This window comes from Malaya genurostris, chromosome 3, assembly GCF_030247185.1.
Source record: "Malaya genurostris strain Urasoe2022 chromosome 3, Malgen_1.1, whole genome shotgun sequence".
Classification (NCBI taxonomy): Eukaryota; Metazoa; Arthropoda; class Insecta; order Diptera; family Culicidae; genus Malaya; species Malaya genurostris.
Window position 1 is genome coordinate 275,860,080 of NC_080572.1, and position 26,151 is coordinate 275,886,230.

Here is a 26,151-nt window from a genome sequence, read left to right on the forward strand (position 1 = left end):
CTTTTATATACACTAACTTTAACTACTAATAGCAAGCAGGGTCGCAGACCAAAAGGCACATACATATACTTTTTGGAAAGCTTAAATCATGTAATATAAAGTTACGAAGTGTGTAGGGTGGCCTTTTTAAATTGTGTGAATGAGACAACAAAATATAGTGCTTTTTTGACCATTTTCTTAGGAAAACTTACATTAATAAAATTGTTTATCTTCATATCACGTGTTTTTTGTGATATCGACCGATAAGTTACCTTTAGGCAACAACTTTTGCAAGAAATTGTAGTCGATGTATAAAAAATAGGACATTAGTTTTAACACCAGACGAAAGAGAAAACTTTTCACTATAGCTTACTATTATGACTTACTCTCAGCGAGTACCGAGTCTTTCGGAATTCCTCTTCAAAGTGAAAGTTGATAGGTATCTTATTAACCGTTATCACAAAAAAATTGCGAGATATTACCGACTTCAGTAGAAAATGTAATAGAATTGAAATAAGCAAACGATTAGTTACAAATTCTCTAAAACCAAACAATTTGTTAATTATTATTCTTTATTCTTAGTCTGTGCACGTTTTTATACTCGAGTTCAGGCATTTCTCTTTAAAAAAAAAGTCTAGACTCATAATTTACATAATTTGATTTGATACTTTACCGTGTACGCCTGTATGTAACGTTGAACCACTCACGCATTCTATTGTAATATTATCATCGACCAAATGCTCCAGCATTTGTATTATAAATCAACTCTTTAGTGTTCTTAAGAATAATATGCAGCGCTGCTCTCACCAACAACAACAGTGCATATTTGGAGCAGGACATTTAATATAAAGTGTGCTTCATTAGTAAATATACTGTGAAAGTAAAACTAAGCGTCAATTAAATACACGGTCATATTCATTGAAATTAATGTAATCAAATTTATTTTTACATCGAGAATGGTTTTGAATCAAATTTTTTATTTAACTGATGTCCATTTCTCGGTTGATTTTTCATTAGGGCGTATAAGCAAGTGACAGTTTCTCTTTAATCACTCTCTCTTTCGATTATTGTGAAGTGATTAAAAAGATTTTCTTTGATATCACTATTCTGTTTGAAAGTCGAAAGTTTCGAGTATCATTTCATGCAAAGAGTTGAGTGATAAACGTGGAAATCGCTTGGTAATTAATAGAAGAGAAAGTAAACAAAGAGAAACTGTCACTTGCTTATACGCCCTTTTGAAAAATGAACCGAGATTTCATAGTACTATTTCATTGTTTTTTCCAGTGTATGGCTTAATTCATAAGAACGTATTTCGTAGAATCATGTCTTACAGAAAGGATTTAACCTTTCAAGCAGGCTAGACTTACACATTTCAACAGATAAAAATTAATCTTGGAAGACTTAAATTTAAACGATTTTTAGGCGTACTGGTAATGGTGTAAGATATCATCCTTGAAACGAATTGTATTGGAATTAAAAGAACGGATAAGGAATATTCTATTAAAAGAAAGTAAAACTTGTCGAAATTTAATGAGTTAAGATACTTCTTTAGTTTGTTCAATTGCATACAAGAATGCATCATGAAATTATATTCAATCATAACACCATTGCACCAAAGCTACACTAACGACCGACTCCAAGTGTTGAACATTTCCTACAAAGTTCCTTATAATAAACCAAAAAGAATCGTTTTAGTAAATGTTTCTGCGAAGAAAATGGTCAAAAAAGCTCTCTATATTTTGTTGTCTCATTCACACAATTTAAAAAGGCCTCCCTACACACTTCGTAACTTTATATTACATGATTTAAGCTTTCCAAAAAGTATATGTATGTGCCTTTTGTTCTGCGACCCTGCTGCCTATTAGTAGTTAAAGTTAGTGTATATAAAAGTTTAAATGTTAAATAACTTTTTAGAGAAAAGGCCAAACCGTACACAGTCTTCAACGAAAATGTGTAATTTTACGTTTTTAGTAATTGTCTCGAACACAGTAGACACTGAAAATAATTGCGAAAAAAGTTATGTACAAAAAATTGATTTTAAGTGGTTTCAAACGAAAATGCTTCATATATCCGAAACTTTTTGCGTTAGACCTATAGTTTCTTCGCCAAATTTTTTTTTCGTTAGAAGTTCTAAAACTTTGTAGAAGACATCGTTTTTCTATCTCTTAAGGGAAAAAAGTTGTTGAAATGAACTTTTATCGTAGTAGGCTTTGCACATCTTTTATTGTGATCAAATTACGAGGTATATTTTTGTGAATGAGTTCTCCAAAGGAACTATGTATATCGAATCAACGGTTTAGCAGCTAGAGAATTAAGTTCACGTTTTTGTCGACTCAAACCACTGTGCAATGTGGTCATTTATCACGTTCAAATCCTTACTCCGATCTGGAGGGATATAAATAGCACATACCGTTACATTTTTATTCTCTATCCTCAATGAAACAGAGATCTGCTCTAAATGTTGTCCATTGGTCGTCGTTATTAATCTGCATGTGTATCGCCGAGCCACTGCAATCAGAACGCCACCGAATCGAGTTTTGTCACTATTGCGAATAGAACGATCGCAGCGGAACACATTGTAGGCAGTTCCAAAGAGCTGAAACGATGTGATGCAATCATCTATTCCAGTTTCGGTTAAAACAATTATGTCGAAATCACAATCTGCGGCCGCCAGAAACAAATCGTCGATTTTCGTTCTCAATCCTCTCACGTTTTGATAATATATTGAGATGTTACTTTCAAGGTCAGGCAGCTGCTGTAAACAACAGTGATTGAATACGGAAGAATCAAATAAGTCCAAATACTCGCCTCTGATGGGAGCTCTCGAGCTCCTACCGTCCTCAAAACAACGCGTTTCATTCGTGCAGATATTGTCCGGAATAGTTACTCTAGCATTGTTGCTTGTTGCTCTCGGGACTAAATGGTCAGTTTTTACATTACGTTTTTTGGAACATCAACAAACGGTCTAAATACTAGACCGGTAGGCCAGCACGCAGGATCAAGAGCTTGCTGCTCAAGTGCAGGATCAAGACCTATTTTAAACGAGATATAGGTCATGTTGGCAATGTCCACATCCTTTGGTACCAGTCTTATAACATCGAACGGATCAGACAAATTTAGACATCGGGCAACAATCCAACCAAAATTTAGGCGGGGGTGGTGCCGGAGTGATGAAAGTAACGGAAAGGTCACCAAAGTCAGCAGTATTAGTACCACGATCAACGGCTGGCATTGTAGACGGGGTATTATTATCGACTCGACGACGCTTTCTTGTAGAATTAGGCCATAAGGGTGTTCTCAAATCACGAGATGTTGAGGGCTTCGGTGTAGAAGTAGTTGCAAGAGAGTCAACTTTTTTACTGAGAACCTCAACAATACCAGACAATTGTTCAATCTGCTTGTTTATGTCATTCGGTGTCACTGATGCTGTAGAAGACAAATTTTCATTTTGATCAGCTATGTACGCTCGAATGGAACGACCGTTTAGTTCGTTTCTACACAACGTGCAAATGAATATAATCTTGGCTTGGGCAAAAACATCTTTGCATGAGCGTAAATTGAAGCCACAAAAATTTTGACTTATATGAAATGGTGTTTCACAAAAGCCACAACGCACTGGTTCTAGATCGTTGATTTCGTGTTGACACTCTCCGCATTGTTTTTTCTCCATCTCTGTTTTGATCACTGTACGCAGTAAAGTGGCGAAGTTGGTGCTGACGGTCGATATAGCGCCAAAAAACAGTCTGAATTGATCGAAAAAAAAACAGCCAAAGCGTCGAATCAAACAAAAATTTGATGAGAGCTCCACTGATCGCTGTTATAAAAAGCACTCTCGAACACGATGGATACAAAACGGAATTGATAAGTTGAAAACAACACTCTCAAAAACTTTAAAAATCAGCGCGAATCAATGTAAACAAACAACAATGCCAAAAAGGCCAGTTTAGCTTCATGTCAGTGTTGAAACCATCATTAATAAGTTTGGGGAATACTATTCTTTGGATGAGCTACCAGGAAAAGGAAGAAAACCCGGTTCTTCCAACCCGAAACTGGACCAGAAAGTGGTGTCTCTAATCATGAAGAAAAAAATCAATGTCAATACGTGATTTGGTCAAAAAAGCAGGAACGAGTGTCGGAATGATCCAGCGTATCAGGAGGCGAAATCACCTGAAGACCTACAAGGAGCAGAAAATCTCTAAACAAAGTGTAGAACAGAAGAAGCGAGCAGCAACAAGAGCCCGAAAATTGTATTCACGTCTTTTGCATGCATTTATTAATATGTTTACTGTTCATTGGATTCAGCACGAAATGCACATTTGAAAGCATTCACCAGACCGTCATTACAGTCATTACACAGAAATCAATTATACCCAACCAAATTAGAACATTTCCGGCAAAAAATCAGTAAAAAACATACACCTTTTGACGCGACACTAACTGACGTCTGTCTGTCACATGGATCGAAATAACTGCTGGTTTAGAAGATATTTATGCTGTCCTGTTCAACCTCCGTGTCCGGACTAACCCCTGTTTCCCCTACTAAAATAACTGCAAGAAAAATAGTTCGCCATAAATTCACTCGTCGTCCAAACAACGAAAAAATGCATAGATTCTAAGAAAAATTAAAAAAAAACTTTTTCTAATCCACCTAGTGGTGTAATGATGCCATACTCATATTACTTAAATTTTCAAAAATATCACTAAGAGATTTTGCGAAGAATTTTTTTTCAATCTTGAATAAAATAAGAAACTTTCTTTGGGTATAAACCAACATAAACTTTTCAATTTGTAAACAGTTTTGTCAAGTTGATAGGAATTTTTCTTTATTTTGCATCGTCGCACAAAATGATTAAACACACTTTACTCTATAGATCTGGAACCGGAAGTCATACCCAGATGATATTGAACAGCGAGCTATGAGACTTTAGGAACTTTTATTTTAGACTAAGTTTGTGGAAATCGATCAAATTATCTCTGAGAAAATTGAGTGAGTCTCGTTTTAAACTTTTTGACCACTATTTCCGGTACTTTTGGAACCGGGAACTTGGAACCAGAATAGCCGAAGTCGGTTCGTTTTGTAAGTAACTAATAAGCTTATGAATTGCATCAATTTTAAGCCAATTCTAGAAGGATTTTACCTTTTTTTGCATCGTCGCTTCAAATGACGGCGTGAAATCCAATTTTTTTATTTTATAAGTGACATTATTTGACACATACTCGCTCACATACACACACAGACCCATGCATTGCTCAGCTCGATGAACTGTGTCGAATGATATAGAACACTTAGCCCTGTGGGCCAATTTTCACTAGTCAATTTTTCGAGAGATTGCATAAACTTTCTATTTGAGAAAGGCAATAAGGGTACTTTTCTAGAAAAGCATCGTTATCATGATTTCAACTTCAACTGAAAAATATAGTTTTAAATGTGCTAACCCTGCACGCTGTACGAAATTGAACAAAGCACGCGGTGAACGGAGAAAAGCCGCACTTGCCGACGCGTACCAGTTTTGCATCGTCATTTTGAATGACGATTTGAATGTTTTGACATTCATCGCCCTATAATTTCGGAACCGGAAGCCGGATCAAGATGAAATTTCACAGTATATTTAAAGGCAACGAGAGCTTTAATTTGAATCATGATTCGTGAGAATCGGCTCAACCGTTGATGAGAAATTGAGGAGAGTTCCGGTTTTGGAGATTTTCTTCACTATTACCGGTGCATTCGGAAGCGGAAACCGGGGACTACTAGACTTAAAGTAGTTTTATATATTCACTAACTAACAAGATCTGCCAACTAGATGTAATTATCAGTAAGTTTTATAAAAATGTGCACCACGTTTTGGCATCGCTTGTGAAAAAATCCGCATGAAATTGAAAATTTTTACTAATCGCACTGTACCAGAAGTCGGATCTGGATCAACTTTTCAGGGATTTTTTAAAACATATGAAGACCTTTTGTTTGCTTCTTAGTTTGTAAAAATCGGTTAAGATATTTCCGAGCAAATTGAGTGCGCTTTTTTCATGAATTTGCACATATTTCCTTGTATTTCCGGAACCGGAAGTCGGATCCAAATTTTATGAGGGCATAATACCTTTAATTTGAATCTAAGTTTGCGAAAATCGGTTCAGTCTTCTCTGAGAAAATTGATTGACATTATTTGTCACATACACACATACATAACAGTTCGGCTGAAAAGTTCGTATCGTTTAATAGAAACACACATTTTTTTGCCAAAATTCGTTTTTATTATTCAACATAATTGCCATCAGAGGCGATACAGCGATTATAGCGATCTTCCAACTTTTCGATACCATTTTTGCAGTGCGATTTGTCAGTTGCCTCAAAATAGGCCTCAGTTTCAGCGATTATCTCTTCATTGCTTCTAATTTTTTTACCAGCGAGCATTCTCTTGAGGTCTGAGAACAGGAAAAAGTCACTGGGGGCCAAATCTGGAGAATACGGTGGATGAGGGAGCAATTCAAAGCCCAATTCGTTCAATTTCAGCATGGTTTTCATCGACTTGTGACACGGTGCATTGTCTTGATGAAACAAAACTTTTTTCTTCTTCAAATGAGGCCGTTTTTTGAAATTTCGTCCTTCAAACGCTCTAATAACGCTATATAATAGTCACTGTTGATGGTTTTTCCCTTTTCAAGGTAGTCGATGAAAATTATACCATGCGAATCCCAAAATACAGACGCCATAACCTTACCGGCCGATTGTTGAGTCTTTCCACGCTTTGGGTTCGGTTTATCGCGTGCAGTCCACTCAGCTGACTGTCGATTGGACACCGGAGTGAAGTGATGGAGCCATGTTTCGTCCATTGTTATATATCGACGAAAAAAATCGGTTTTATTTCGATATAACAGCTCCAAACACTGCTCAGAATCATCAATTCGTTGTTGTTTTTGATCGATTGTGAGCTCACGCGGCACCCATTTTGCACAAAGCTTTCTCATATCCAAATATTCGTGAATAATATGTCCAACACGTTCCTTTGATATCTTTAGGGTGTCAGCTATCTCGATCAACTTCACTTTACGGTCATTGAAAATCATTTTGTGGATTTTTTTCACGTTTTCATCGGTAACAGCCTCTTTTGGACGTCCACTGCGTTCATCGTCTTCGGTGCTCATATGACCAGTACGAAATTTTGCAAACCACTTACGAATTGTTGCTTCGCCCGGTGCAGAGTCTGGATAACACTCATCAAGCCATTTTATGGTATCGGCGGCATTTTTTTTCATCAAAAAGTAGTGTTTCATCAACACACTTTTTTTCCATTTTTTTCACAATAACAAAGTGCAATATCTCACAAACTAATAATCATACAGCTGTCAAATTCATACACGTATCTTTTGAAGGTTGGTACTAACTGAAAATGGTATGGATTTAATTCTAGTGGCGCCCTCTCATAGAAACGATACGAACTTTTCAGCCGATCTGTTACATACACACACAGACATTTTGTGATTTCGTTGAACTGAGTCGAATGGTATATTACATTCGGCCCTTCAGGCCTTGGTTCAAAAGTCGGTTTTCATAGCAATTGCATAGCCTTTCTTCATGGGAAAGACAAAAAAAACGGAAAAACTAAAAATTGGGAAGACGATCAGGGTTGCCAGATATGCAGATTAGTCTGCATTTTACAGATATCCCAATAAAAAAAAATTAAATCAAGATTCTGTGTATATTCGAAGGTTTTTTTTTGTCAAAACTACAGATTCCTAAATGTGTGAATTGTGAATTCAACAAGCATCGATTTAAGTAAAATTTAAAGATGGTGCTGTTTCTTCACACAGTAAAATCGTTACCCTAATTTGGTAGTAATACTTAAGGGGCGGGTAGGGTCTAACACTTTTGAAAAATCATTTATTTTTTTCTTTATATTTTCTTATAGTAAAACATTTCAAGAATATTCTGTGAAATTTTCAAGCCTATCGGAACAAAACTCTGCAAGCTATGGACCTTTATCAATGGCTATCTCATTCTGCGAAGAAGCAAGAGCTCGTCGCACAGGCCCAAGATTTCTACTTCGATTGACATCAAAACTTGACAAAACATTCTTGAAATGTTTCGTTATAATAAATTATAAAAGACAAAATATAATTTTTTGAAAATGTTAGACCCTGTGGGCTCACTGGAGTAATTAATTATTACAATTAATTTTATACACAAAAACCTTTAAACGCGTTTTCCTCGAAAGCAGGTTTTGAAAGTCCGTGTCCATCGTCATTCAAAAACTGCTGCACCATTTTTTTTTCAAATTTTGCACACACTTTCAACATATAAAAAACCAGACCCCAACGCTGTCCTTTCCGTTGTTTGTTACTTTGGGGAGTAAAAAATCGTAGTTTTCACTTTGAACAACCACCAAAAATTTAAAATAATTTAAAACAATCAACGATACGGTTTCAATTCTCAAATTTGAAATTCTACACTGCAATAACAAAACAAAGACAGAGTAACTTCGAAAATAAATCAGCCCTTTTTTTTTAATAAATCAGCCTTTAGACGAACTGGTTCGTCCAAAACAAATGATTTTCTATAGTGAAGACTTGTACAAAGATTCGTTCAAACCGAATTGTGAGAGTTTGGATGACTTGTTACTTATTTGTAGAATTTCTCATCATTAAACATGAGCCACTTGAGGAGTTTTTTTCTTTCCTAAGAACCTTACTCAGGTCCTGCATTGGAATTAATAATTGGAACAAATTGAAAATGGTTCTGTAGTGATGTTATTATAAAACAAAACTAATCACAGCGAATACCAACTTCAAACTTGAAAAAAACGATGTTCTATTTCAACGAATTAGAATTATTTCTCCAGAAAATTCAGCCTACTGAGCCAGTTTGTTCTGATTAGAAAATGACGTTTTCAACCGTCACGTCACCGTACAAAGCAGTGTTGGCAACAACTCGCCGCCATTTGCTTCTCGTCGAATGAAAAAGCGGTTTCGATACAATATTTTTTTGTTTGTTAGGCGACCTGATGGAAGAATATAACTTTTACAATCTACCAAAACGAATTCCGCACTTCGGGCTTCGAAGCGTCGAACATTTACCAGGACGCAGAATTTCAACCCCAAAACCGACATGGTCCAGTGACGCGTGTTGGCATTTTTTTTCCTTTCTTTAACTTCAAGTTCTTTTTTTGTTTAGTGCCTTCCGTCAATATTTCGGCTGATGGGAATACACAAACGATTCAATAACCGAACGGAATGTTTCGCAATCTGTTGCACTTAGCTGGGGAGCCGGGGATTGTGTGGGTTGATAGGGAAAACACATGAACGGATGAAAAATTTCATACCCTGCTGGCAACGATTTGCTGCATGCTTCGGCAGAATTTGCCAAGTTGATTCGTTGTATTGTTACGTTTCGTAACGACAATATGTTGCAAATTTTCTGAGATTCCGTTGGCGTTGTGTTGAAGAAGTTGTTTCCATGACTACATAAATCGAATGTTTACCGATGACTTCATGTTCTTATGCTCTGATTTGAACTTACATTTGAATTTATTTCTTCCAATAAATAAAATACTAATAAAACGGAAAATAATTCCTATTAATGAGTTTTGCATAGTAGGGTAGGCATAGCCTAACGCTTAGAACGATTACGTTTTCATCCAGCATACCTGGGATCGATTCTCAACCCTGTTAATGAAGTGAGAAAGAAAGACTGTTCTGAGAAGTAAACAAATGAAACGAAAACCTTTTCTAAGCTGTTGTATGCAAGTCAATGATGTTCGTGACAAATTTATGACGTTTGAGTGACAAATTTGTAATGATTTCATAACAGCGTTTTGAAAATTCTGTTACAATTTTGCGGTTTTTTATGATAATTTTGTTATAACTTTGTCGTAATCTGGTGACAATTTTATTAAAATTTTGCGACAACTTTGGCACGATTCTGAAACAATTTTGTGACAGCTTTGTAATAATTTTGTATCGATTTTGTGACCATTTTGTGATAAATCATGAAAATTTGTTAGACAATTTTGAAACAACTTTGTGACAAATCTTTGACAGTTATGTCACAATCTTGTGACATAACTTTTGAGACAATTTTTTGACAGTTCTGTGACAATTTTATTACAATTTTACGACAACTTTGGCACGATTCTGAAACAATCTTGTGATAATGTTGTGACAGCTTTGTGGTAATTTTGCATCAATTTTGTGACAATTCTGTAGCAATTTACTGACAATTTTTCGGTCATTTTGTGCTAATCTTGTAAAAATTTGGTGATAATTATGTGTCTTATGAAAATTTGTTAAAAATTTTGAAATAACTTCGTGAATAATCTATGACAGCTATGTCACAATCATGTGACAATTTTTGAGACAATTATTTTGACAGTTTTGTGACAATTTTATTACAATTTTGCAACAACTTTGGACGAATCTGCAACAATTTGTGATAATTTGGTGACTATTTTGTAGCATATAAATGACAATGTTCAGACAATTTTGTGATTATCGTACAATAATTATGTGTCAACTTTGTTTTGTGACATTTTTGCGACAGTTTTTTTTTTTGATAATTTCGTAATCATTCTGTGGTAATTTATGACATTTTTGAGACAACTATGTGACAATTATGTATTGCTTTTGAACAGCTTTAGGGGCAATTCTGCAACAATTTGATGACAATTTTGTGACAATTTGGTCCCAATTTTATCACATTTTTATAACAAAAATTTATTAAAATTTTATGACAATTTTATGGCAGTTCAAACAAAATTTTGTTACAATTTTATGACAATTTTGTAACCATTTTGGTATAATTATGCAACAATTTGGCGGCAGCTTTTTGATAATTTCGTTCCAATTATGGACAAATTTGTAACAATTTGCGAAAAGTTTTGTCATAATCTTGTTACAAATTTCTTACTGCTGTATATAAAGAATTTGTGAAAGTTTAATTTAGTTGCAATTTGGTGAAAGTTTTATGAAAAAATTGTAACAATTTAGTAACAGTTTATTTTGTGACTACTTTCGTGACAATTGTGACAACTTGTAAAAAAATGTTTGTAATTTTTGTTTGCATTGCTGTGACAATTTAATGTTAATTTTGTGACAAATTTATGGCAATTTGTTGAAATTTGGTTATAGTTTTACGACAATTTTGAAACAATTTTATAACAACAGTTTTGTGTCAATTCTGTTGCAATTTTGTTTTGTGTCAATTGTGTTGAAATTTTGTAACAATTTTGTGACTTTTTTGACAATTTGGTGTCAATACTGTTCAAATTTTTTGATAGTCTAAAGACAATTTCGTGACAAATTTGTAACAATTTTTTAACAACAGTTTTTTGTGTCAATTCTGTTGCAATTTATCAATTTCTGTTGCAATTATATGGTAATATATGACATTGTTGAGACAATTATGTATTGCATATGAGCAGCTTTAGGGGCAATTCTGCAATAAAAAATGAAAATTTTGTGACAATTTTACGACAATTTTGTAACAATTTAATGACAATTTTGTAATCATTTTGGTATAATTATACAACATTTTAGCGACAGCTTTTTGATAATTTCATTCCAATTATGGGACAAATTTATAGTAATTTACGGAGAGTTTTGTAATAATCTTGTTACAAATTTCTTACTGCTGTATAGAATTTGTGACAGTTCAATTTAGTTGCAATTTTGTGACAGTTCCATGGAAAATTGTGGTAAATTAGTAACAGTTTTTTGAGAATTTTGTGAAAATTGTGACAACTTGTGAAAATTCTTTGTAATTTTTGTTTGCATTTTTGTGACAATTTAATGATCATTTTTTGACAAATTTATGGCAATTTTGTTACAAAATTTTGTGACTATTTTTTGTCAATTTGGTGTCAATACTGTTGAAATTTGTGATAATTTTAGGACAATTTCGTGACAATTTTATAACAATTTTATAACAACAGCTTTGTGTCAATTCTGTTGCATTATTGTGACAATTTTATAACAATTTTATGAAAAAGTTGTAACCGTTCTGTGTTAATTCTATTGCAATTTTGTTACAATTGTACTACAATTTTGTGACTTTTTTGACAATTTGGTGTCAATACTGTTAAAATTTGATGATATTTTTAAGACAATTTCGTGACAATTTTGTAACAATTTTATTACAATTTTATAACAACAGTTTTGTGTCAATTCTGTTGCAATTTTGTGGCAATTTTATGCAAATTTGTGACCGGTCTGTGTTAATTCTGTGACAATTTTGTTACAATTTATGACAATTTCGTAACAATTTGATGACAATGTTGTGGTAATTTAAGTCAATTTTGAAACATTTTTGTGACTATTCGGTGTCAAAACTGTTGAAATTTGGTGATAGTTTTAATACAATTTCGTCACAATTTTGTAACAATTTTATTACTATTTTATAACAACAGTTTTGTGTCAATTCTGTTGCAGTTTTGTGTAAATTTTGTGGCAGTTTATGACAATTTTGTAACAATTTTATGAAAATTTTGTGACCGTTCTGTGTCAATTCTGTTGCATTATTGTGACAATTTTGTTACAATTTTGTTACAATTTAGTGACAATTTTGTAATAATTTGATGACAATGTCGTGGTAATTTAAGTCAATTTTGAATCATTTTTGTGACTATTTGGTGTCAAAACAGTTGAAATTTGGTGATAAATTTAAGACGATTTCGTGACAATTTTGTAACAATTTTATAGCAATTTTAAAACAACAGTTTTGTGTCAATTCTGTTGCAATTTTGTGACAATTTTATGGCAATTTATGACAATTTTATATCATTTTCATGAAATTTTTGTGACCATTCTGTGTCAATTTATGACAATTTTAAATCAATTTTGTGCTTATTTTGTTACAATTTTGTTGCAACTTAGGGGCAGTTCTGCACCAGTTTTGTGAGTTTTTTGTGTCAGCTTTTCGACAATGTTGTAAACGTTTTGTGACAATTTTCGAAGCAATGTTTGAATAATTTTGAATAAATTTTTTTGTAATTCTGTGTTAAATTTGTTACAATTTTATGACAATTTTGAGTCAATTTATGAGTTTTGTAATTTGGTGTCTATACTGTTGAAAATTGATGATAGTTTCAAGACAATTTCGTGACAATTTTGTAACAATTTTATTGGAATTTTATAACAACAGTTTTGTGTCAATTCTGTTGCAATTTTGTGTCAATTTTGTGGCAGTTTATGACAATTTTGTAAAAATTTTATGAAAATTTTGAGACCGTTCTGTGTCAATTCTGTTGAACTTTTGTAACAATTTTGTGACTTTTTTTTTGACAATTTGGTGTCAATACTGTTGAAATTTAGTGATAGTTTTAAGACAATTTCGTGACAATTTTGAAACAATTTTATAACAACAGTTTTGTGTCAATTGTGTTGCAATTTTGTGACAATTTTGTTTCAATTTATGACAATTTAGTAACAATTTGATGACATTGTTGTGGTAATTTATGAAAACATTTTGGTGACTATTTGGTTACAATTTTGTTTCAACTTTGAGGCAGTTCTGCACCAGTTTCGTCAGTTTTTTGTGTCAGCTTTTCGACAATATTGTAAAAGTTTTGTGAAAAAAAAAATTTATTCAAAATTGTTCAAACATTGCTTCGAAAGTTTCGAAGCAATGTTTGAACAGTGTTGAATACATTTTCTGACAATTCGTGACAGTTCTGTGTTAAATTTGCTGCAATTTTATGACAGTTCTGTATCAACTTATGACCAATTTGATGTCAGTTTAATGAATTGACTGTTTGTGGAAATTTTGTGATAACTTCGTTGCAATACTGTGCCAATTTGGTGACAATTTTGTTACAATTTAAACGCGGTTGTGACAATTTTGGGATAGCACTTAATACGATTATGATAATTTGGTCACAGTTTTCCGACCGAAAATTTTAAAGCAATATTCTGACATCTTGTGAATTTTTTTATGTCAGCTTTGTTGCAATTTTATGACAATTTTGTAGCAATTGTATGACAATTTGGTAATAATTGCATGAAAATTTTGTGATTATTCATAACAGATTTTTCGATTATTTCATGACAGTTTTGTGACCGTACTGTGGCAAGTCATGACAATTTTGAGACAATTTTATAACAATTTTGAGGCAGTTCTGCCACATTTTTGTAACAATTATGTTACAGTTTTGCAAAAATTTACTAATTTACAAATTTAAATTGTTGACAATTTTCAGACGAGTTCGTGATAATCTCGTGGAAATTTTCTATCAATTTTGTTGCCATTTTGTAAGCATTTTGTGAGAATTTTGCGGTAATCGACCTTATTCTGAATAACGTCGTATCGATTTTACGACTGTATTTCATTTGTATTCCTAAAAACGCTAGCAAAATCAAAGGTATCTAGGATTCGATCGAACCACATTCGATCGAAAAATCAATACGTCGTTATTCAGAATAAGGGTGAATATGTACCAATTTTGATTTAACTTTGTGACAGTTTTGTAACAACTTTTGGACGATATGCAACAATTTTATGACCATTATGTGGGCACTTATTATCATTTTGTTACAACTGCAACGATTCCGCAACAATTTTGTGCTATATTTAGATCGCTTTGTGACAATTTTGTTGCCGCTCTGTGTCAAGTTTGTGACAATTCAAGGACGATTTCGGTTCATCTTGTATTAAAATTCATAACAATTTTTGTGACTATTTCGAGACAATTGTTTCACATTTTTGTTACAATTTTGTGATAATTTTGTTACAATTTTTTTACCACTTTGGGATATTTATATGGCAATTTTCAAAACTAACTTCGTGACTGTTTAGCAACAGCTTTGTGGCAAATATGTAACTGTTTTGTGAAAAAATCATAATTATTTTTTTGACCATTCTGTTGCAATTTTGGGACAATTTTAACAAAATTTCGAGACAATTTCGAAATAATTTTGAGCTTTTTGTAAGCAGCAGTGTTTTGATATATCGATCGAATATAATCCGATCGAAACTAAGCTCGCCTTTGATTTTGCTCACATTACTAATAATCGGCATGAAATTCGATCGGAAACCAAACACACTGATTTGGGAGATTAACTGTCGTGGAGCAATTTACAAAACTTCGAAATCAAATTTGAGACAATTTTATGAAAAAATGTTCACTGCCTCGTAACAAGCAACAAACAAACAGTTTGTCACTATTTAAAGACCATTATGTAACCAATTTGTTACAACTTAACATATGGCATTTTTTGTGGCAATTTTGTCATAAATTTGTGACAATTTTGTGACAATTTTGCAGCAATTGATGACACTTTTTGGAGAAGTTTGTGAATATTTTGATACTATTTTGTAATAAGTTTAAGACAATTTTAGACAATTGTTTGCAATAATTTTGCTAGAATAATGTGAACATTTTTTGAAAATTTTGGAACAATTTATGACCAATCTGTGTCAATTTTTGTTACAATTCAAAAATTATTTTATGCCAACTAATGGCATTTTTTGTAACCATTTTGAGACAGTTTTGTAACAAATTGGAAACGTTTGTGTGCAATTATGTTACAAATTATGATAAAATTTGTTACAATTTTATTGTAATGTTGTAACAATGTTTCAAACAGTTTTGTGACCATTCAGTGAATGTTTTGTGGAAAATTTAGTGATTTATCATCTCTAAAATATCAAAAAAACAGTTGAAAATCGGTCGATGTTCAAGATGTTTAAACCTCGACAACTGTTTATACGTCTTTAGAAAATAAACCAACGTCAAAAACATTAAAACGTGTCGCGCTTTTCCCATTAGAAATTTCCAATAACTCCATTAATTGATAAGAAAGTCTAGTAAAAGCCATACCGTTTTGTTTTCAACGATCAGTTAATTGATTCCGTAAAGCCTTTCATTCCTCAGAAGGTCCCAAGCTAAATACCATCGACAGTTTTTACCTTTTAATTTAGAATTTGGAAGTCCCTTCCGTTTTTTTTCTCTGGCTATTCAACTTACGGCTTAGAATTTTAGGACGGTTGCTTCAGCCATTATGGGGTTTGATGTTCTCAAGGACACAGAAAAAGTTGCTCCGCCTCTTCTCGTTTTCAACACCTCGGGGAATAGTCAGGCGGGAAAGTTTTACAGCTTTCTCAGCTTTGCTCGACGACCATACGTCCATTTTTTTGCCCTAAAATTCCTCCAGGATACCGATAGATTTCATCGCCCCAGATGAAAGAATGAAACAAACACGCTAAGGTCATTTCGTCGCCTTGGGAAGGTGGCACAGTAAAGGTGCTAATGGGCAAAAGTCATTCAAACAAATTAAACTTGGAAATGAAGTTTTTTAGGCTTTTTTTTCGCGTGATTACGACGTCATCATCCAGGATTTGAAGTAAAGTTCTCTCCGCATTCGAAAAACTCAGCAAGCGCAAAGTTTGCTTTCGTTGGCTTGGTGACCGCTTGAGTGGGAATTATCCTGCATGGCGGGCTTCAACATCTGCCAGAACTCATTGACTGGAAACCACGTTGGGCACGTTGTGCACCCCTGCATTGACACTCGGTTTTCGCTGCACGGCTGAAGTATGCTATTATTTTTTAAGGTTTTTTTTTGTGTTTTCAAGTGCAACCCGCGAGTTAAAATTTTCACGCACGGAACACGGCTTCCATGAAGTATTTCTTTTTTTTTCTTCCCCCTTTTTCTTTTATCTGCGGTTGGGTCGGTTCCATAATGAAGCTCACTCATCGTTACGTTCCTTGCCGCCACAACAAAAAAAAATGGGACGCGAGGAAGTGACGCAAAGACCAAAACCAGCACCGAGTTTGGCAAGAAAAGTTTTGAGCTTTCTTTCCACGGAATTGTGAGTCGTTTGGCGTGTAGCGGAACAAGATTCTATTCTAGACGGTGCACATGAACCACGCTGCAAGTGAGGGTACCTGAATTTAGCCGAGTTGCGAAGCGATGTACTTCCTTTCGTGGGTTCAACATATAATGGAGGATAACTTGTTGCTGTGGTCCGCATTTCTTCGAGATCGTAAAAGTATTGAACTGTCAGAGTGTTGCATTTATGATCAGACAAATTTTCGCTTCTTCGTTAGGTTGAATTAATGACCGAAATCGTGTTCCGCGAAGTATGTCATGCAAACTATGGCAGAAATGACAGTGACAAATGACAAATGAAATTGTCCATGCCTACTTCGTTTCACGTTTCAAATATGCAAGTAACAGCACTCAATGTTAGAAAAGATACATATATGGTGAGCGTTCATGGAATTCAATCATTGTGAGAATCAACATCATCTTTCTTTGGAATTCGGGGAGCACGGAATGTCCATCATGCATATTTCTCATCATTTTTACTTATCGTGAACATCTCCTCACAGCGATTGCCGCCGTCATCCCGTACATTTTTCGTTCATTTTTGCCTCCGAACACAGATCATCGATGTACCAACTCTGTACTTTGTACTCTGACATTCAATCGGTCTTTTGAAAAGCCAAAACTAATGTCATTTCACTTGATGTCAAACCTAACAGTAGTTAAACAGTTTCGTGACAGAAAGTAGCCATCAGCCTAAAATGACACTTCGAGCATTTGCGTTCGAACTTGCATGCTATGAAATATACATACGGTCAAAATCGTACGCAACGAGCATTTGAATCCCTTTTTTCCCAGTTGTACGTCTGATCTCTGTGGCGATGAAAAACCTTTTTGATTCACTTTGTGTTGCAGTGCTTTCTTATGCAAAAACTGGAAATAGATAAGCATTTCATCATATAACGTAGTAGTGGCGAGCAAGGTAAAGAAAAAAAGTTCTGTAGGATGATGCACTTTGCACGGAAATATTGGATTACGTTTATTGAAATACCACTTCAGTCGTTTCCAGGCGTGATTTTTCACTAAAAGAGTAAGGTTACGAGGTTACGGTGAATAATACTCTGAAAGTATTTGGTTATTTTCAGTTTTCAGATTGTTCGATATAGCTTAAAGTAGGGTAACAGAGGTATGTTGGCCCACTTTAGGATTGATTTTATTTTGGCCCACTTTGTAAAAATATCCACCAAATGTTGTAATATCTTTGAAAAACCCTTCCGCAATAGGTTATTTAATGTGATTAGCTTCAAATGGATGCAACATGGGTTACTTAACATCGATTAAATCCATAAAGTTTGTTAGGTGGGCTAAAATATATGAAATGACCAAAATACCTCTGTTACCCTACATTGTTGTTTTTCTTTTTCACTCCGTTCAACTTATATCTGCACATACCGCTTCCCACATTGTCAGTAAAGAATTAACATCCGAGTAGGCGAAAAAGAATTCTACACGCTGCCAAAAAATTACCTAATTTTAAGTACTTTTCACTCAATAGAGGGGTTGTGTGCAGGAAGTCAATTTTGGGTAAAATGGGTTTTACTTATTTTTGAGTAAAAGCGTCAATAGTACTGATTAGGTAGAAACTATGCAAGCGATATAGAAATCAGCTTGGGTAATTTGATTTCAGTTTTCGTTCGATGATTTGAAAAATAAAATTAAACGCAAAAAATGATGTCAACTATGATTACGTTATTTATTTAATATTTATCATTTTACATATTTCAACAATGTAATGAAAATTAAATCTGTTCGCACATTTATGGGAATTCATGTTCATTGTATTTTGCAATTAGAGCTGCAACAGTATTAGATCTACAGACTATTGTTGTTTTAAAAAAGAAACTAACAAAATCGAATAATTTTCTTAATTTTCTTAACTTCAAAAATTTTGAAAAATGTGTCTATAGTCTCTATATATCGATGACCGCAAGGCAAAATATTTTTATCAAATACAATAAACATAGGTCCTTCCTTAAATACCGGTGCCACACATACAATGTGCGGCATGCATGCTAATTCACTATATTGTTTGACGACCTCGTAGTCTGTTTTGCCAGGAACTATCTAAGAGAAGAAAAAAAAATGCATCACAATATGCTTGTTAAAAATTGAAAATAGAATCATTACCTGTATTCATTTAGTCAAAGGTGTAGCCAGAATCTCTTCGACTGATAATTTATCATCATCTGCTGTACGTTTAATTCCACGGTTAGTTAATTTTTTCAGTATCCGCAATGTTCCTCTCACATACTCTGAAACGTTAAAAATATATTTCATATATTTGAAGCTACGAGCATAAAAATATTTAAACAAAATCTCACTGTTTTCCACATCTCTCCATTTACAATCGAGCATCAATCCAAAGTTGTTGAAGCCTTTCAAAAGCTTGTTGTACCTATAAACAAAAAGCACGTATATTTAGAGATTCGACCGTGAGAGTAATGCTCCAAATCTGACCGATAGTTTCTGCCATGCAACACACAAAATTATTTTCACCCAACAGCAACTTATTGAAGTAAACTAAACTGTTGAGTGAAAACTACTCAATCGATACAGTACTTTTCACCCAACAATAAAAAACATGCTTGATTACTTCATGTTAGGTGAATTTAAGTCAACCATTGGGTTTTTTTTTGGCAGCGTGTATGTAGAATTCAGTAAAAAATCCGAATCAATGCGGATTGGTTCGAAAATCTGTCAAAATTGAATGAGGAAATCTATTTTAATCCACTTAGAGCAAATTCAGCAGCTAGGAACAAACGTATCCCCAGCAAGCCGTTCTAGTTTTCTTTATTCGACCAGTTCATCTTTCAAATTTAAATATAATGTACGATGCCGTTCTATTTTTGCTATATTTGAAAAACAGATAAAATGCTGCTGGGGCTGCCAGTTTATTTTGTTATAATTTCTAGATTTGAATTTTATAACTGACATACATTATGCATCTAGAACTAGAACATCCCTGACCAAGCCCTTAGTGGTGTAAAGCTTCTATTTGGGCCTTTTGTTTCTGAAAATCGGAGCCATCCCGGATAAAAGTGAATGAGTTTTTTCACTCGCCACCCTGTAACTCCGGAACCGAAAGTCAGATCCGTAGGAAATATAAAGAAATGTTTTTGGTGCAAGAGTGCCTTGCATTTGAATATAAGTTTGTGAAAATTTGGTGGTTCGACCATCTCGGATAAATGAAAGTGCATATTTTTCTCGCATACACACTCACTAAGGACGGTCGGGTATACAATTTCTACAACCCGAACTCGACTCGAATCCGGTCGAAAAAAAAACTTATCCGTGCCCGAACCGAACTCGAGAATATTTTTTCTTCCAAACCTGCACGAGGCTCGTATCAGATGAGAAAATATAATTTTTACTCTTACCTGACCCGAACCTGAAAAAATCGAATATTCGGGTTCGAATACTCGAAACCCGACCAAATAGTTGAACTCAAACGCGACCTGTACCTGTTTAAAAAAAAATCACACGTACCCGACTCAAACTCGCTAACAATTTATGTTTTCTGAACCCGAACCCGTTAGGTTCAGATCGGGTTTTGGGTACCATTTTTCACTTGTAATTGAACTGTAATGGAGACGCATGGTTGAATGTTAATTTGGTTTTCAGAAAAACTAAAAAAATGTGGTTTTCTACATTTTTTTTATATATATTTATAAAAAAATAGGTTCTATTCTAGGTCAAACTTTGGAAAATTTTTCCGAGCCCCAGACCAGAGTCATATACCAATCGATTCAGCTCGACGTACTGCTATACAGAATAAAGTGGCGTAGATCTCAGCGATGGCTGGGACAATTTAGATTGGATTAGTTGTCAATTAAAGGTCTTTTTATCTGCCAGAACGCTATTGCTTTCGTTCTTTGACCCGTAGGTTACTTTTTGAATTATACGAAGTTTTATGTCGAAGTTTTCTGTTTTTTTTGACAATATCTGTCTCAATTGACCTCAAAAAACCTTTCAAACAAGTCCATCTGTCTATTTTTAACGAGGACATTTGTGAAAATGAAAGGAAGTTTGGGTCACCTGCATCAAAGTTCTCAATTTCATTAAAGACTGCTTAACCGATTAGTTTCAAATGCAAGTCCTATCTACAAACATAGATTCATATAAAAAGTCCTATGCTCCCAAACAAGGTTCTTGAATTTCATTTGGATCCGACTTCTGGTTCCGGAACTACAGTATTTTTTATACAAGAAATACATTTTCAAACAATTTGAAAAAAGCTCATCCTAATACACCAAGTGGTGTGATAATACCTCTTTTTTGTCATTCAAACAATCTCATTAAAAAAAAATTTTTTTGTTAGGAAAATATTCATCAAAATTGTTCCGGGTAGCTTTCGCCAAATAATACATTACAAATACGGATAAAACAAACAAAATAGGCGTTCTGGTGATTACGACACACATACGATTATATCTCTGGAACCAGAAGTGACAGCAACTTAATCATTGAACTTGATTCGCCACTAATAGTTGCTTTCAAACGAGCCTAAGTCGGATATTATATAACACTAGGGGTCTCCGAAGCTCCGATCAAAAATCGGTTTCTCCAGCAATTCTATTAACTTTCTAACGAGAAAGGCAGCAATGTAAACCTTCCTGACAATTTTTTCAAATTATTCGGTTGAGCGGATGCTTCAACAATTAAAAAAAATAAATCAATAGAACCACCTCAGCTGCATCAATATGAAATTTTGGGAGAATTGTTCAAGTTCTTTCAAATATGGTATAACGATATGAGTTCCCTTTAAGCAGAGATGTCTCCCCTCGCACTGACAAAATCAATGAGAGCCCTTCTCTTATAGAGAGTATTCACGCATCATGAGAACGCGTGATTATTTTCTTTCAACTCTAGCACTGGATCACACCAAATTGCTAGAGCAGAGCTTTAAAAGTGTGCCCGCCGGTGAGCACTCTGATGTACGGTTCGCATTTTCAGCACAAGAGCGAAAGATTGTCATAGCAAGGCCAGCGCTATCTTCTATAAATTAAAAAAAAACAAATCACAGAAGTGTTCTGTCGCCAGCACGCACAAGTGATCACTTGGGTGTATTTAGGCTAGAGCGCGTGAGAGCTATTCATGCGAAGAAAAAGTGCTTCACTCGCACCAGCTTCTTTAAGCACAATCACACACTCAAAGTCTGTCTATTCAACACTGAGAAGAAGTGCGCTTTCCTTTCTGTGTGGCGTTCGCTTGCTGTATCCACAGTGTACATATAAATTGGGGGCAGATTTCACATGCTTACCCAGCTACGGCCCGACAATCTCAGCTACACAGAAAACGAAAAATGAAATTTACACCACATATAATTCCCAAATACCTCGAAATAGACATCAATTGAATCGAAAATTTGATTGAAAACTATCATCGATGTAAAAGTAAATGTACTCTGGACTCTGAACACTGAACTCTGAACTCTGAACTCTGAACTCTGAACTCTGAACTCTGAACTCTGAACTCTGAACTCTGAACTCTGAACTCTGAACTCTGAACTCTGAACTCTGAACTCTGAACTCTGAACTCTGAACTTTGAACTCTGAACTCTGAACTCTGAACTCTGAACTCTAAACTCTGGACTCTAAACTCTAAACTCTGAACTCTGAACTCTGAACTCTGAAATCTGGACTCTGGACTCTAGACTCTGGACTCTGGACTCTGGACTCTGGACTCTGGACTCTGGACTCTGGACTCTGGACTCTGGACTCTGGACTCTGGACTCTGGACTCTGGACTCTGGACTCTGGACTCTGGACTCTGGACTCTGGACTCTGGACTCTGGACTCTGGACTCTGGACTCTGGACTCTGGACTCTGGACTCTGGACTCTGGAGTCTGGACTCTGGACTCTGGACTCTGGACTCTGGACTCTGAACTCTGGACTCTGAACTCTGGACTCTGGACTCTGGACTCTGGACTCTGGACTCTGGACTCTGGACTCTGAACTCTGGACTCTGGACTCTGTACTCTGGACTCTGAACTCTGAACTCTGAACTCTGAACTCTGAACTCTGAACTCTGAACTCTGAACTCTGAACTCTGAACTCTGAACTCTGAACTCTGAACTCTGAACTCTGAACTCTGAACTCTGAACTCTGAACTCAGAACTCAGAACTCTGAACTCTGAACTCTGGACTCTGGACTCTGGACTCTGGACTCTGGACTCTGGACTCTGGACTCTGGACTCTGGACTCTGGACTCTGGACTCTGGACTCTGGACTCTGGACTCTGGACTCTGGACTCTGGACTCTGGACTCTGGACTCTGGACTCTGGACTCTGGACTCTGGACTCTGGACTCTGGACTCTGGACTCTGGACTCTGGACTCTGAACTCTGAACTCTGAACTCTGAACTCTGAACTCTGAACTCTGAACTCTGGACTCTGAACTCTGAACTCTGAACTCTGAACTCTGAACTCTGAACTCTGGACTCTGAACTCTGAACTCTGAACTCTGGACTCTGAACTCTGAACTCTGAACTCTGGACTCTGGACTCTGGACTCTGGACTCTGGACTCTGGACTCTGGACTCTGAACTCTGAACTCTGGACTCTGAACTCTGAACTCTGGACTCTGGACTCTGGACTCTGGACTCTGGACTCTGGACTCTGGACTCTGGACTCTGGACTCTGGACTCTGGACTCTGGACTCTGGACTCTGGACTCTGGACTCTGGACTCTGGACTCTGGACTCTGGACTCTGGACTCTGGACTCTGGACTCTGGACTCGGGACTCTGGACTCTGGACTCTGGACTCTGGACTCTGGACTCTGGACTCTGGACTCTGGACTCTGGACTCTGGACTCTGGACTCTGGACTCTGGACTCTGGACTCTGGACTCTGGACTCTGGACTCTGGACTCGGGACTCTGGACTCTGGACTCTGGACTCTGGACTCTGGACTCTGGACTCTGGACTCTGGACTCTGGACTCTGGACTCTGGACTCTGGACTCTGGACTCTGGACTCTGGACTCTGGACTCTGGACTCTGGACTCTGGACTCTGGACTCTGGACTCTGGACTCTGGACTCTGGACTCTGGACTCTGGACTCTGGACTCTGGACTCTGGACTCTGGACTCTGGACTCTGGACTCTGGACTCTGGACTCTGGACTCTGGACTCTGGACTCTGGACTCTGGACTCTGGACTCTGGACTCTGGACTCTGGACTCTGGACTCTGGACTCTGGACTCTGGACTCTGGACTCTGGACTCTGGACTCTGGACTCTGGACTCTGGACTCTGGACTCTGGACTCTGGACTCTGGACTCTGGACTCTGGACTCTGGACTCTGGACTCTGGACTCTGGACTCTGGACTCTGGACTCTGGACTCTGGACTCTGGACTCTGGACTCTGGACTCTGGACTCTGGACTCTGAACTCTGAACTCTGAACTCTGAACTCTGAACTCTGAACTCTGAACTTTAAACTCTAAACTCTGAACTCTAAACTCTGAACTCTGAACTCTGAACTCTGAAATCTGAATTCTGGACTCAGGACTCTGGACTTTGAACTCCAGATTGTGGGCTCGGGGCTTTGAACTCAAGATTCTGTACTCTTGACTCTGGTCATCGTTAGGATTTCATGGCCAACCTTTATTCTGCTGTTTAATGAGTTGTTCTGGTACATAAAACTGTTCCTTAGCCATACTGACACATTGATTTGATTTTCCAGGACCTGTTTCTGAGCGAAACTTGTCCAAAATTCAAGCTGCTAACTTAACCATGAAATAGGAACAAGCCTTGCTCAATAACTAGACTGAATAACGCAATAAAAGATCGGCCCAGCTTTTCTATCCTTCATAAATATTATTTTCATAAATCTCATTGAAAATCTCGTCAACAGCATACTCACATACACACACATACCTTGCCATATATATATATATATATATATATATATATATATATATATATATATATATATTTCATACCGCCCAGTGTTCAGCAGCTTTCGAACCCAGGCGGAAACTCAACAATCAGTCAAACAAACAGAATGTAAGCCATTTCATCCATCCGTGCAAGTCGTGTTTTTCTACGTTCCACTTTTCGCAAAAGCTTTTGATCTGCCATCGGAAAGCCGCTCGTCGTTCTGAAAAACACCCCCGTAGAGAAGAGGGTGGTCCCACTCACGTTCCAGGATCTATCGGCGATGAGCGAATTCTAATGCATAATACATGATGAAAAGCATTTGTACCTATCTGAAATAGGTGGATTAGCGAAGTCCACTGGCGAATAGCCTCATAACGTGTGCAGTGCTTTTCAGTGTGTCTGTCAATCGGGAATTGAAAATGGATTGAATTTTGTTTAGAATTGGACTATTAGCGGAATGTCATACAGCCCATTGCTAGGCATTTATGAACCCTAGTCATAGCCAACTTGATCCCAAATTAAAACGATTGACAATTATCATAACAATAGGAAATTAACAACTTGTCAAAACGGCACTGACATTAGACCATTCGACGATTCCTGTTCGTAGTCCTGTTTGGGTTCAATCGGATTTCCTCGGTCAGACGGAAGGTGAATTTTCGTTAAGCTTATTTTCCCTTGCAAATTCGGTTTCCGTGGCTAGAGGCCAAAGACCGCAATTAAATAAAATACGGCGAGGGATTCGCTTGCTTGTTTAACACTCCGATGCTGATTCAAAATTTATGTTTTAATGGTAACTTTAACTTGGTCAGTTGCAAGCCGTCAGGGAAAATTTGTTGTATAGAATCAAATCAAAGCAATCAGCACACCAAAGTGAAGAATCAAAACTACTTACACTGAGGGAAAAGCAACTAAGAGTTTCATAAGATTGAGGCTCATGAACCAGACTGAAAGCACTTTCATTAAGAAGTAGAGATTTTCTTAAACGTTCTTATGATGTTTATAATTGTTGTCTAAGCAGGTTATAATCATTCGCTTTATGCGCTTCATCAATAGTGCGTAATTGGAAAACGTCATAATTTTGTGATATGATTTCATCATGACAAAAATTCGAAAGAAAAAGGAATAATTTCGGATCCGACAACATGAATAAAAACAAAAAGAATCAGGAAAAGTACACATATTTAGTGTAACATCGACAAATTTTCATTGATAAAAGCATTACTGATCAATCGCAATATAAAATTAACGATAAGGCACGCGGTCAAATTGAGTTCACCACCATCGAAATCTATTTTGTTTTGAGTGAAACGAGAATTCGAGCATATTTCAACCAATCGTTTAAACCACAAAAGTAAACAATTCGTGTGTAAAAACGTAAAGATTGGTTCTAAAAATTAGCAAAACAGATGTTGAGTACTTTATGCCCTCATTTATAGACCTACACCAGAACTGAAAATCTGGTGCAGGATTCAGGTACTGAAACTGA

At 35.9% G+C, this 26,151-nt stretch overlaps 1 protein-coding gene and 1 long non-coding RNA gene across 14 annotated transcripts in view; one reads left to right on the top strand and one right to left on the bottom strand.

Moving 5' to 3' along the window:
- Positions 1–26,151, top strand: part of LOC131439036 (potassium channel subfamily T member 1) — a 440,000-nt gene that overhangs the window by 174,992 nt on the left and 238,857 nt on the right. The gene's annotated exons all lie outside the window — the stretch shown is intronic.
- Positions 18,694–19,377, bottom strand: LOC131439037 (uncharacterized). 2 transcript variants are annotated; one of them, XR_009231045.1, is made up of 4 exons: positions 19,246–19,357; positions 19,110–19,183; positions 18,916–19,040; positions 18,694–18,852 (listed from the first exon to the last, which is right to left on the bottom strand). It is a non-coding gene; the product is annotated as an uncharacterized LOC131439037 (long non-coding RNA). The 2 variants fall into 2 exon arrangements; XR_009231044.1 differs by having other exon boundaries at positions 19,110–19,377.